Source organism: Phaseolus vulgaris, chromosome 3 (genome assembly GCF_000499845.2).
Source record: "Phaseolus vulgaris cultivar G19833 chromosome 3, P. vulgaris v2.0, whole genome shotgun sequence".
NCBI classification, from domain to species: Eukaryota; Viridiplantae; Streptophyta; class Magnoliopsida; order Fabales; family Fabaceae; genus Phaseolus; species Phaseolus vulgaris.
This window is the reverse complement of record NC_023757.2, coordinates 33325425-33339662: the sequence shown is the minus strand read 5'-3', so window position 1 is coordinate 33339662 and position 14238 is coordinate 33325425. Positions and strand designations below refer to the sequence as shown.

The following is a 14238-nucleotide window of genomic DNA, read 5'->3' as shown; positions in this document are numbered from 1 at the left end:
TAAATATCAATAATTTTTTTACCTCTCGAATAATATCTAATTTAGTCCATGCTTAATTATATTTTATTTCTAAAATTAGTTTTTATTTAATAATTTTCTTGATATAAACTGTATTAAAAAATTACTATGACAACTTAATATATTATTATTTTAATTATTTTAATTATATTTTTTATATTTTTTATATTTTAATATAAATTATTAATATATATTATTATATGGGTGGTAGAAGATTTTTGTTTTCGCTATCAAAGTATTATTTTTCATTTGATTTTCAAACATATATTTCTTCTAATCAAAGACCTATCTCAGTTGTACATCTTATAACTTAACATGTGGATGCATCTGGTTGGTTAACACTTTGAAGGAGACAATTCTCTATTTTAAGCAAGAGGGACATTTAATTATTCATTGCCCACGTTTTCCTTAATTGGATTTCACAAATGCATACATTTCTTCCACCCAAAGACTTTTCTCAATAGCTTCATCACCATATACTTTTCAAAACCCTTTCTTCCTTTTTCTCTACGAGTCATTGCCCTCGTTTGTGTGTACCCTCCTTTTCCCTTCACACTTACAAATCAGTATTTCATTATCAATCCAAATGTATATAAATACACACATCGAGTAGGTTAACAAGTATATTCATTAAGATGATGCATAATATATGTATACCAACATACACATCCTCCTCTCATCCATCATCATGCAAAACCCTTAGTTAGCAATTTTGATTGCTTGCACCCCATGCCATGGATGATGTGTATGCTCTCCCTCAAGCCCCCAGAACTGATTTTCTTCGCACTCTGCTCCAATCTTTTGGCTGCACTTATGTTTGTATGTGGCAACATCACTCCAATTCATATCATTCTCTCATTACTAACTAATTAACACACAACATCATTATAGTTAACACACTTTGTCTCTCATTTCTTTGGATTTATTTGTCTTTCTATAGTCGTTTGTTCTTCTTTGATGGTTTATACAATCTACCAAACAACCAACCAAGCTCTTCTTTAGGGTCTGAAGCTGAAAGGCTTTTTCAACAGTATCGAGCTTTAACGTTTGATGTCAGTCAGGAGTAAGACTAAGAACTTTATCATGTTCTCTAATTACAATTTTTTTATCAACATGATTCGCATGTTTGCATTTAGTTTCGCATTATTTGTGGAAAATTGTTTTACTTTTCAGTTTTTGCTGTTTTAGATGTGTTCCTGGAGTTGCTTTCAGGAATCAACTTCCCTACGTACAGCTCAAACTGTTGGATCTCCTACCACTCGCATCCACCCAACTACAAAAACAATTCTTTCTGGTAATAATGATTTTTCAAATGGTACAAATGTTGTATTGACTAAAATTTAAATAAGAAATTATAAAAATTACAAATATGAAAAATAATTAGAGGATATATATCACTGTCATTTAGTATATTAAGAGAACAAGTTAACAAATAATGGAACTAAATGTTATATATGTTTTTACAGGAAGCAAGGATTGAGGTAGGTTCATAGGAAAAATCTCGAAACTTTAATCAGTAGTGATTTCCTAAATTGCAATGAATTGGGGAAAAAAGTTCAAATTTATTACTGATGCTGTTCATCGCAGATGGCTGTTTTCATGGGGTGCAAAATGGGAGAAATTGAGCTTGGCTTCTCCAACATTTCTCAAGTAAGAAAACTATACTGTCATGATATCCATCGTCAATGGTTAATTGTTGTTTCATCATTTGTCATCACTGTAAATTTTCAGGCTGACATTGAGACATCACTTAAGAATTTATTCCCAGAAGATTTCTATTTACGTTCCCAATCAATTGATCAGAATCCATATTCATCATCATCATCTTCTTTCATATCAATTTCTACAGATACCTCTAATCAACATTCATCTCTATCACTCGATATTCCAGGAATTTCCCACTCCAACTTTCCTGAAGCCCTTGGTGTGGCTCCCACACAACCTACTCCTCACCAACAAACTATTCAACCATTATCTCAACTCATTCCATTTCCAAACTATTTACGCACACCAGAGGGTGAACATGAACAAATAATAAGAACACTAATCCAAGTCATGTCTTCAACTTCCCAGCACCATCAACCCCAACCAATTTTGCCTCATAATTCTGCAATACACCCTGCAGCTTCCGATTTCTCGAGACATAGACCAGATATGATAAACTCAAATATAAAACCCCACATGGAGTCCAATTCTAGCAGGCAAAACCTGCAGAATACATCATTTCCATTGTTTAAAAACTTCAATTCAATGAGGATGAGAGAATGCAATTCTATTGAAGCAACTCATCCCATTAGTTCCCAGAAGAAGTACTATCACACGATATCGGAAAGAAAACGTCGTGAAAAACTCAGTGAGTGTTTTCAGGAACTCAGTGCACTTCTTTATCCGGAAACTAAGGTATGTTATGATTTAGCAATGCCAGGCATATAGCTTTTTCATGCATGCAAAGCCAAATTTTTTTTTTCCAAACTATGGATTAAACACCAATCTCACAAGATAGTGATATTTATAAATAAGGAACTGATTTTTTCCAAAGGATACAAAGAGATCAAACATTTAAGCTCATATTTAAGGGGCATGGTTATGGTTTATGTTAAAATATGTCATATTTATAACAGTTATGAATTAGGTTTCTCTCTGGTATGGGATATTTCTTACTATTAATTTTGAATATACTATTGATAATAGTTAATAGTATAATACATTATATTAGCAGATAACATTTTTTACTATATATAAACTCGATGCCTTTAATTACATAAAGAATATATATGGATGAAAATAAGTTTGAAACCAAACATTTCTTGTCCATGATATGAGATTTTTTGTTGTAATTCCAAAAAGAAACTGAGAGGTTTGAACTTGGGTGGTTCAGAAAAGTAAGGCGACGATCCTTAAAGCAGCACAGGAGACAATAATATCATTGATGGCTGATATTGAAAAGCTTAATAACAAGAGAAAACAGCAGCTGATGACAGATTTGTCAAGGGTAGGTTCTCTGATGGAAGATTGAATGTTCGGGTTTGGCATGTATCAGAATCAAGTTCATCGGAGGAGCAAATGGTGGAGTTGCGAGTGACTGTGAGAGAACAAAGCTGTCACATTGATGTATTGATTAGCATATTGGAGTTCTTAGAAAGGGTTCAGAACGTAACCTTGATTTCCACGAACACAAACCTCCATATTACAGAAGGAGGGACAACCATTGACGAATTAACCTTCAGGCTGAGGATTATTGAGGTATGTATCCCAAACACATTCCAGTAATTATAAAAATTCTGTCTTTTTTAATATGTTTGTGTAACTTAATGTACACATATCAGTGTCATGGGGATTAGGTATTGGACCCTTATAGCTTACACTGCACACAGTGAAAATACACTCTTAACATACAAATAAAATAATATTTTAACTATTTCATTTAGTTTTTAATTTAAAATATTATAATATTATTATAAAGAGTTATTGAATAGGGTTATTTACTGTGTGCAGTATTTGATTTATCAGAAAAAAAAAACACACACACACACTATATATATATGTAGATAATAAATAAAAAAACTCAACGTTTAGTATTTTTAAATTAATATATTGTCTTTTTTAATTATAATATATGTGGGAAAGAATTTTTATTTTTGAATAAAATGTATGGAAATTTTCAAAATTCTAATATTTTTATACGTTATCTAGCCAATTTTTTAAATAATATATTATGCGTTAAATTAAAACTGGGATGCAGTAACATGCAACTAGCTTTTAATTTGTATGAAATTTTATAAAGTATATTTTTGTATTATTATTGGTTTGGTTTGGTCAACCAACAATTAATTAGAATCCGTGTCAAGCGTTCATATCATCACTATTTTATATGCAATTTATGAAATTTCTCTCTGATGATGACAGGATAGTTTAAAAATTTTATGCATTTTAAGAAATTTCCTATACTTGTCAAAATGCTAAACTTATTGTTACACAATAAAATAGGTATAATCTTCATTTGTAAGAACACAAACATTTCTATTTTTTTTTAATAAAAGTTTTCTTAGGTATTATTATACAACTTTACATCTCGGTTACACTAAGTAACAACAATCATCTCTCAACATATGAAAAAAAATATTATTATTAAAAAAAATACAAAAATATGGGAAAACTAGACCAAAACTCATATATTAAAAAAATGATACATAGGTAGACTATACCTATTCATAAAGAATTATAAGAACAAACTAGATGGAAACCTTTATACCAATGAAATGATTATCTATGAATAAATCTTAAATTAGCCAACTTATCAACACAAGCATTCCCTTCACGAAAAATATGAGTAACCATAAACTTAAATTTGATGATTTTCCCACAGTAATTAAGACAAGTATTTCATCAATTACGAAGCATCCAGAACATTAGTTCTAGCAGTAAACGTAACATAAACCAAGGCAAAATCACATTCAAGCCAGACATTATTAGTAAGCCTCATCTTTTAAGTTTTCTCAATAACATGTATAACTCCATAAAACTCAACAACCATAGCAGTTTGAACTTTAAGAAACACAGAGAAAGCACCAATAAACTCCTCCATACTCTAACGGAAAATACCTCCACAACTAGCAAAATCAGGATATCTTAGCAGCCCCAGCCATTAGTGTTAATTTTAATCGTGAAGAAAACTTCCATCTAACAGGAAGAGAACGAAAAATTTTCCCACTAGACAAGTTAAATCTTTAATTACCGAAATATTCTTAGAAACCTCAATATTATCCTGAAATCTAGCATAATTCCTCATACGTCATATCATCCAAATAGAAAAAGTTATAACAACAAGTTTAATCAATTTAACCAAATGACTATCATCACTCTTAATAAAAAGAAATAAGATAATCCTTATTAAACAAATGAGAAGAAAGAAAAATTTGCTTACCCAACTCCAAATATGCAAGCAATACAAACATTTCTATTACTATTTTAAAATTTTCTTTTTTTTTTCTCAAATATAAGTTACTAGCTTTTAAAAAAATATCTTTCCAATTATATCAATTACTTTTTAATTTTTGTAATCATTTAAATTAATTTATATTTTAACATTTGAATTAAATTAAAAGAGTATATACACATTATGTGATATAAAGTTATCGTCTGCAAAACTCCTTTAACAATAACCTTGTTAATTTTTTTTATAAATAATTAACTTTCAGACTGTTTAAATTCTGGGAATGGAAAAAAATAGATGAAAAAAAATTATATAGGTCTATTTAATAAGATTAGTTGATAAATTGGTAAGTAATAAGCTAACTTCTAATTTTAGTTCTGAACTCGTAAAATAGCCTATCAAATTAGTGAGCTCATTAGATACCTTATTAAATTATAAGTATTTAGTTAACTAATTGATAAACTATTCACTAATCTAAAATGACATAAAAAATAATTATTATTCAAGTTTTGTTATATAAATGAAATTTGAGTTTCTAAACAGAAATAATTATAATTTTAGATTGTTTTTAAATAATTAAATTCTTATTAATTTTTTAGTATTTTTATTTATTTTTTAAAAGTTGTATATATCTTTTTATGTGAACAGATAGTTTTATTTAAATGAATCTATCTAATAAATATTAATCAATTTTTTAGATTTTTTATTTTTTATTTTTTTATTTTTTTATTTTAGGCTACAAGTTATCACTTATAAACTAGTAAAAATATTTTTTTTAAGCTACAAGTTGTCACTTATAAATAAGTTGAAGTAATTTATAACTTATAAACTATTTTTTTTTAATTACTTTAAAATACTTATTAAACAGTTTTGTATTGATTAAATTAGTTTACAAGTAAATAATTTATAGAAAATTTGTATCATTTAATACACTTCGCTTGTTTTCAATTTACCAAATTTTTAAATATGACTTGGTGATAGTGAGAGTATAAATTTCTCACACCCACCCTTAATAAAAAACTCAAGTACGAGTTTTCTATATTAAAAGAAAATCCCTTCGAAGAACATATTGCTAAACAGAATTTTAAATCATTCTAATAAATGCAATATATAACTTCATAAAAAAAGCAAGTATATTTCCATTTTTTATTAAAAAAATATCGTTATGGTGAGATTTTTTTTAATATTAAATTATCGAACTATATATATATACATAAGTTTTTAAATAATCATATGATAACTAATTGATTTTTAATCATGATATCCATTTTTTATTAAAAAAATATTGTTATGGTGAGATTTGTTTAATATTAAATTATCAAACTAAATATATATATATATATATATATATGTATGTGTGTATTTTTAAATAATCATATGATAACTGATTGATTTTTCATGATAATCACATGTATATGATATAAATTTATACATAAAATACAATCTAGCGAAAAGAGAAGAAGAATAGTTCTTAATCATCAAATCTTCGTAGAAATAGTTAAAATTAAAACACTATTTTAGATTTTTTTTTCTTACAATCACCTACTTTAAAATCTTTTAATCTTGAGCATTAAGCTGTGTATTCTAAATTTACTCACCTTTTTTTATGAAAAAAATAAATAAGGTTAGAATGAATCAATTATCATTATTTGTCTTCAGTAAAAGAATAATGCTTTTGGTTTTAAAAAATGTAAATAGATGTTAATTTAGTTTTTTTTTTGTTTACTCTTGAAATGTGTCAAATGTATAATAATTATATTATATATATTTTGTAAATATTACAAAACTAGTTTATCAGTGTAATATTTAAGGACTAATAATAAATTAATTATGAGTTTAATATTAAATTATAAAGTTAACATATGAATTTATAATTTTTTTCATATTTAAAAAGACATATCTATTATTAAAAAAGACGAAGAATAATGGTCTCTATTACTTGTTTGTAGGACAATGAATGGGACGAACGTGCTTTCGAGGAAGCAATCAGAAGATTGGTACCTGACCTAATACAATGCCAAGTCCACCAAAATAAATCCACATAATCACTTCATCTTTAATCTATCACGTTTTAATAAAAAAATTATAGAAGACAAAACTATAAAAAAAATATGAAATTAATTGCTTTAGATTTATGCACAAGTTAACTTTAATTATGAAGAAGTTGATTTCATATATTTTTTAAAATATCTATAAAATGATTTATTCGAATAAATTTTAAGTGTTATGCTTATCATTAGTTAAATGTTTGAATTATTAGAGTTGAGATAATTTAAGAATATCTGTTGGAGATCCCACGTCGACTAGAGATGAGAGCCTTTCATAGTATATAAGTGGGTGCAAACCTCAACCCTATGAGCCGATTTTATGGGGTTGAGTTAGACTTAAAGTCCACTTCGTAATATGGTATCAGAGCCATTTTGAGCCTATCCTAGCGAGTGTTTGGGCCTATCGTGCCACCCGCTATCGGGCCGCTATCGGACCACCCATAATATATAGTCTCACGCACGAGCTTCTATATAAAGTCCACTTCGTTATAATATCCTTATTTAAAAATATGAAATGCTTTGTTTTTAATCTATGTATTCAAACTTGTAATTTTGTATCGAATAAATATTTTTATAACTTTGGTAGTTGGTAGTTGGTAGTAATAGTCTAGTGGTAGATTATTTTGAGTTAAGTAAGAGAATTTAATTGTTTGCAAGTTAACGATTTTTCTTTGTGGAAAATGTGTAGGTGCTGATGGATCTCAAGTTAACAAGGTCAAACTATTAAATGGTATAAGAAAATCAGGTTGATTAACTCAAAGTCACGTTAAAATAAGTAAAAAAAAATAAAAAATTAATTTCATATTTAACGATTAATTTTAAGCTTAAAAGTTAAATAATTTTGGGAAAATTTTTTTCATTAATTTTTTTTAAAATAAATTTTTTTATGTTAGATATCACTATACAACTTATCTCAATTATGCTGACACCTATAATATTTTTATTTTACTTGAAGTTAAGATTAAGGACCAACTACATAGTATCAACTTAACCACTATCATTTCTTCATAATTAGTATTAATATTGGAAGGTAGGACTCGAAATCAAGATTTTTGAGTTTTTTCTTTTAATTATTATTTAAATATTTTTTATTTTCTATGTGAATTATTAAATTTTATGTGAATTATTATTTCATTTGCTTTTAGAACAAAAATATTTAAAACAAATCAGTTTATTTTAAAATCAATTTCTAAGTAAGTTAAAGACCATGTTTGTTTTTATTTTGGAAATTTGGAAATTAACTTTTTTTTAATAAATTTTACAAAAATGTTTATTTCAAAATGTCATTATTTTTCTAAATTTTAATATGGACACAATAATTTTAAGGAATCATTTTAAAAATAAGTTTCGAAACTATTCATTGATGGGATTTGTAACGATTTAAAAAAAAAAAAGATTACTTTTACAATAAATTACATTCAAGTTTCGTAATTCTATATTCGCTATGTGTAATAATACTACGCTGTATGTCATTTTTTTAGCAAATATTTATTTTGATTCAATGTTTTGTGATATGAGAGAAGTGGTCATAATGTTAAATTGAAGAGAATATTAATTAATAGTAATGTTGTGATATGAGAGAATATTTAAGGAGGTATAATTTTAGGGATAGATATTCGAAATGGTTTCGTGATAATTCAATTTTTTACGAGATATTTATTAATTTGACAATTAAGTATTAATTAATGGTTCAGGTTATCTCGGATATATAGTTAATATATAAGAAAAGTATAAACAGGTGTGAAGTTATATACTATTGATTACTTATTTTATTACTTTAATTATACATCACCACCTATTTAAGGTCACAATGTATCTCATCATCAAGTTTCTAGAAGATAATCTTGATACAATAAAAGAAAACAGGTCCACAACTAGAAGGAGACATATTGACACATTTGTACAAAATCATTTTGAATTGTATATTTATGGCATGCTTTTTCCTTTTTCTATAATTTAAATTTATGACTTTTCTTTAATTTTGACGTTCTTGCATAAAAAAAAAATTGAAAATTTATTTGGTATTTTTTTATTGACAAAAAATTAATAAATAAATTTAGAGTGTTTAGGGATGTTTAACTTTTATAGAAAGATATTGTTACATATGCATGATGTATTCATTTCTCTACATATTTTCTGTTATTACATTTTCTCACTCACCAAGAGTCTCCAAAACAACTACATCCTCTGCGTAACTTTTTTAGCATCCCTTTACTGCATGAGAATTCTCCTTCTTCATTGTCTTCCCAATTCTTCCAATCTTGTGTTTATAGATCATAGCATTTTGCTTGTCCAAGCTCAACGATTTGATTAGCACTCAAGATCTCTATGGAACTAGGCAGCCCCTCGTTCCATTTTCCTTCTTAAACCCTCATTCCATAGCAAGTCATGTATACTTATTTTCTCACCTCCAAAACATGATAAGAAATAACTTTCCCAACATTGATGCATACATTAGTAGCCATTAAAATCATTCTCAACCAAGATACATAGATAAATCACACACAAAATACCTTCCCCAATCAACACGAAAAATATTAACTTTAGCAAAATACCTTAAAACTAGCAGGGAAAAACATAATATCCTAAAGAGACAAGTCATTCAAGATATTTCACTACAAGAAATTGCCCATTTACATACCGATTATTACACATGGATCCGAATCTGTATGTAAAGTGAGTATTACATACGGATATTTACATATAGATTTAATTCAGTATGTAAATATGTAAATAGACATTACATACGAATTTTTCCACATGTAAAAATAAAAGTGATTACATACGAATTTTTTCGCATGTAAAAATAAAAGTGACTATATACGATTTTTTTGGTATATAAAAATAAAAATGATTACATATGAATTTTTTCAAATTACATACGAATTTTTCTGAATCTAAGCCAAAAGTAATTCAATATGTAAATAGACATTACACACAAATTTTTTAGTAAGTAAAGTATTACATACAGAATAATTTTAATAACTGTAATAATAATAATATTGATATTAGTGATAATATTAATAATTATTATAATAATATTAACAATAGTTAATAATATAATATTTATATTATCAATAATTTTTATATTATCAATAATAATAATAATAAGTATATTAAAAATCATAATATGATAAAAGAACTTATTTGGTGTAGTGGTTAAAGTTTTTTTTTTAACATTCCAAGAACTTGGCTTCGAATTTGAAGTTTTTTTTAATTTAATTTGTTGAATACATTTTTATTTCTAATTATAATTTTTAAATTATATATATTTATATTTAATATTATATTTATTTTCTAATTTTAATTTAAATCTATAAAATATGTGAAAGTTGTTTATTTTTAAACAAAAATAACTCATTTCATTATTAAAAGAATTTAATAGGCAAGGATAAATTTGTAAAGTAACATTTAACAATTTAAAAAAAAAAAATTCCCTCACAACCATCACATTACTCACAAACTCTCATAAACTTTCCTCACACATTCATTCTAACATAATTCAATCCAAACGCTCTCACTTTCTTCACACTTTCCTCTAACATCTTCACACATCCATTCCCTCAAATCTCCACACATTCACTCCCTCAAATCTCCACACATTCCCTCCCCAATCAAAACACACAGAAAAAATTCCATCTTTCATATTTCTTTAAAGTTATGGTTGGCTACCATTATTGACTTTTGAATTTGGTTTGTTGAGTTGCTAAATATATCTTATTTTGTTTCCTACATCCAAATTTTTTTGCTATCACTGTTACAACGAGGATGACGAGTATTTTTAAAAAAAAAACAAAGGAGTGACCATAGTTTATTAAGAAACACGAGGGGACGTTGAGTTCAGAGTCAAAGGCTAGATACGTTGGGTCAATAATGACAAGTAACTAAATTACAAATTGAAAAAAAAATGCAAAGAGAAAAAGTGAAATGCAACATACAAAAAGAAAGCGAAATAAAAAAAATCAAACTTTTAAAGATGGTGAAAAAACAATCATCATTGTTTTAAACACTTTTTTTTATCAGAAAAATTAAAATGAATTAAAAGAATATTTCAGAGTATTCTAAACATAAATTTGGGATGGAAAAACATTCAAAAGGAAAGGGGTATGTTATTTAATCACATGCCAAATATTTGGCTTTTTACTTTTCGCAAATTGTCACAAATGCTTCTTCAAGTCATCAATCACATTGCACTTTGACTTTTTTTAAAAAAAATAAGAATATTCTCTTTACAGATTCTTCTAAAATTTGATCCACCCAAAATTTTTATGAATAAAAATATAAAACACAACTTAGTTTATTTTATAGCATGTCACTCTCCTTAAAAATAAGTTCAAATACAAGTTAAAAAGGTTTTCTTAAAAAAATATTGAAAATATAATTTCTATGAAAAAAAATCTCAAAAGCATTTATAACATGTATTCGAGCAAACATAATTAGAAAGTTTATAACTTCTTTTTTACACAAGAAGGTGTATAACTTAATTATAAAGTTTATGACTTCCATTTCTTGACAAAAGTAGCCAATGTCATTAAAACAAGAAACGAAGTTTTTCATTGCACGTGTTAGCATCATGAAAGATAGTCAACGGAGTAGTATTGTTATAAATAAATAAACAATTAAAAGAGAATTGTTATTCCTTGTGGTCCCATTTACTTCATTATATTAGTCAACTCTCTAAAAATAGATTTAAGAGGAGGAACTTTTTAAAGTATGATTCCGAGACTGGGAAACGATAAAGACTTTTTTTTTTCTTCTGGGTTTCTTATATTTATACATCCATTATTTAATAGTAACACATTTTAATAATAAGAGAGCATTTTATATTTTATTAACTAAGGATGGAAAAGGTAAAAAAAATATAAAATTAAAAACTAAGTCTACCAAAAGGCGTTAATGAAATATTTTTTATACCAAAGTTTATTGGGAAATACGTAAATAAAAATTGAAAAATACTTTGAGTAGTATGAAAATATGCAAAACAGCAAACAAGCAATAAAAAAATTAATGTTATTTTCGAGAAAATTATACTTTTCAAAGGTAGATAGCCGCTGTACAAGGGGGTCCATCAAAAGATAATTAGAAAATTCTTATACCCATTTTTTTTAAGAAAAAGGAACTAGAGAATCCTTGTACAAATTTCAAGCTGTTGAATTCATGCTGTCACTGACAATTCCTAGAATAGAAAAAAAAAAACATTTCAACAATAATCATTATAATACAACATTTTAATAATTTTTCACATAATTTAATTATATATTTAAAACTGTTATACAGGGTTATAGTATATTTTTTTGTTTCAAAAACACAGTTATAAATGGAAGAAAGATCTCGTGGCTCTATTCCCTATCTAGCACCATTTACATTTTTATTTTCCTATCTAACACCCTTTTGTTTTTATTTCCCTATCTAGCACCATTTTATTTTTATTTCCCTATCTAGCACCCTTTTGTTTTTATTTCCCTATCTAGCACTCTTTTATTTTTTATTTTCCTATCTAGCACCATTTTAAAAATAAATAAATAAATAATAAATTATTATTTTTTTAATAATTTTAATTTTGAATGCATTAAAAAATAAATATTTTTAATGTTTAAAATAATTAGAAATATAATTAATGAATAAATAAATGAGTTTTTACAAAATAAAAATAAAAAAGTAATAAATTAAAAATATTTAGTTTAAAATTATTTTTTTACAAATGTTACACTTATTTTATTTGTTGTTGTTTTTATTTTCTAGACTTATTTATTTTTGCATTTTTTTCTTCTCATTTTTAAGCATTAAGTGTAATATTTGTATTAGTTTTTTTTAGAATTTTGCATTTAGGTAAACATTTCAATATTATTTATGTGTCCACTATTAATTAATACTAATTGACTTTGATTTTTTTTATAAATATGTCCTGTATTTTTTACTTGAAATTAACATGATTACATCATCAATAATAATCAAAATAAATAGTAATTTATGTTTATAGATTTAACTTTTATGTTGTTGTAAAGTTTAATTTTTTATTTTCTTCATTTAAAAAAAATAATTTTAAACTAAACATTTTTAATTTATTACTTTTTTTATTTTTATTTTGTAAAAACTCATTTATTTATTCATTAATTATATTTCTAATTATTTTAAACATTAAAAATATTTATTTTTTAATGCATTCAGTGTAGCATTAAGTGTAGCATTTGCATTAGTTTTTTTTTTAGACTTTTGCATTTAGGGTAGACACTTCAATATTATTTATGTGTTCACTATTAATTAATACTAATTGACTTTGGTTTTTTTATAATTATGTCCTGTATTTTTTACTTGAAATTAACATGATTATATCATTAATAATAATAAAAATAAATACTAATTTATGTTTATAGATTCAACTTTTATGTTGTTGTATAGTTTAATTTTTTATTTTCTTCATTTAAAAAAAAATTAAACTAAACATTTTTAATTTATTACTTTTTTTTTTATTTTGTAAAAACTCATTAATTATATTTCTAATTATTTTAAACATTAAAAATATTTATTTTTTAATGCATTCAAAATTAAAATTATTAAAAATAATAATAATTTATTATTTATTTATTTATTTTTAAAATGGTGCTAGATAGGGAAATAAAAAATAAAAGAGTGCTAGATAGGAAAATAAAAACAAAAGGGTGCTGGATAGGGAAATAAAAACAAAAGGGTGCTAGATAGGGAAATAAACATGTAAATGGTGCTAGATAGGGAATTGAGCCAGATCTCGTGGGTGTTTCTACATTTTTTAAGAAAATAAAATTAATAATTATAATTACATAAAAGTAATAAATAATTTGTTATATGGTTAAAATATAGCACAATTTTAGTATTTGTACTGGTATACCGAACAGTCAATGTCGCGGCTCGATTTTCACAACGAACCGACCGAATGATACATGTCCATGCAGGACGATCGACACCCTTGGTCCATTAACGCTCAATCAGGGTCCGTAAAAGTAAACCAGAATTAGGTAATATACTTCTAAGCATGACCCATCTCACTAATCTGATCCAAAACCTATTAAAATAATATAAATAGCGCATATTTCAAGAAAAATGTATGTCATTAAATACGGTACTCCAACATCCGAATGTCGAACACTCTTTGCTGCAAGTATCCCCTTTCAACATTCTCTAGAAGACTGAGCAACCGAGACCTAAAGGAGCATTAAGAAGACAAAAAGAGTAAGTTGAAGCGTGAGTCGACTGACCGGTAGG

General features: G+C 25.9%; 1 pseudogene; it reads left to right on the top strand.

Moving 5' to 3' along the window:
- Positions 1-868: 868 nt before the first annotated feature.
- LOC137807220 (putative transcription factor bHLH041) lies at positions 869-7065 on the top strand (annotated as a pseudogene).
- The last annotated feature ends 7173 nt before the right edge of the window (positions 7066-14238 follow it).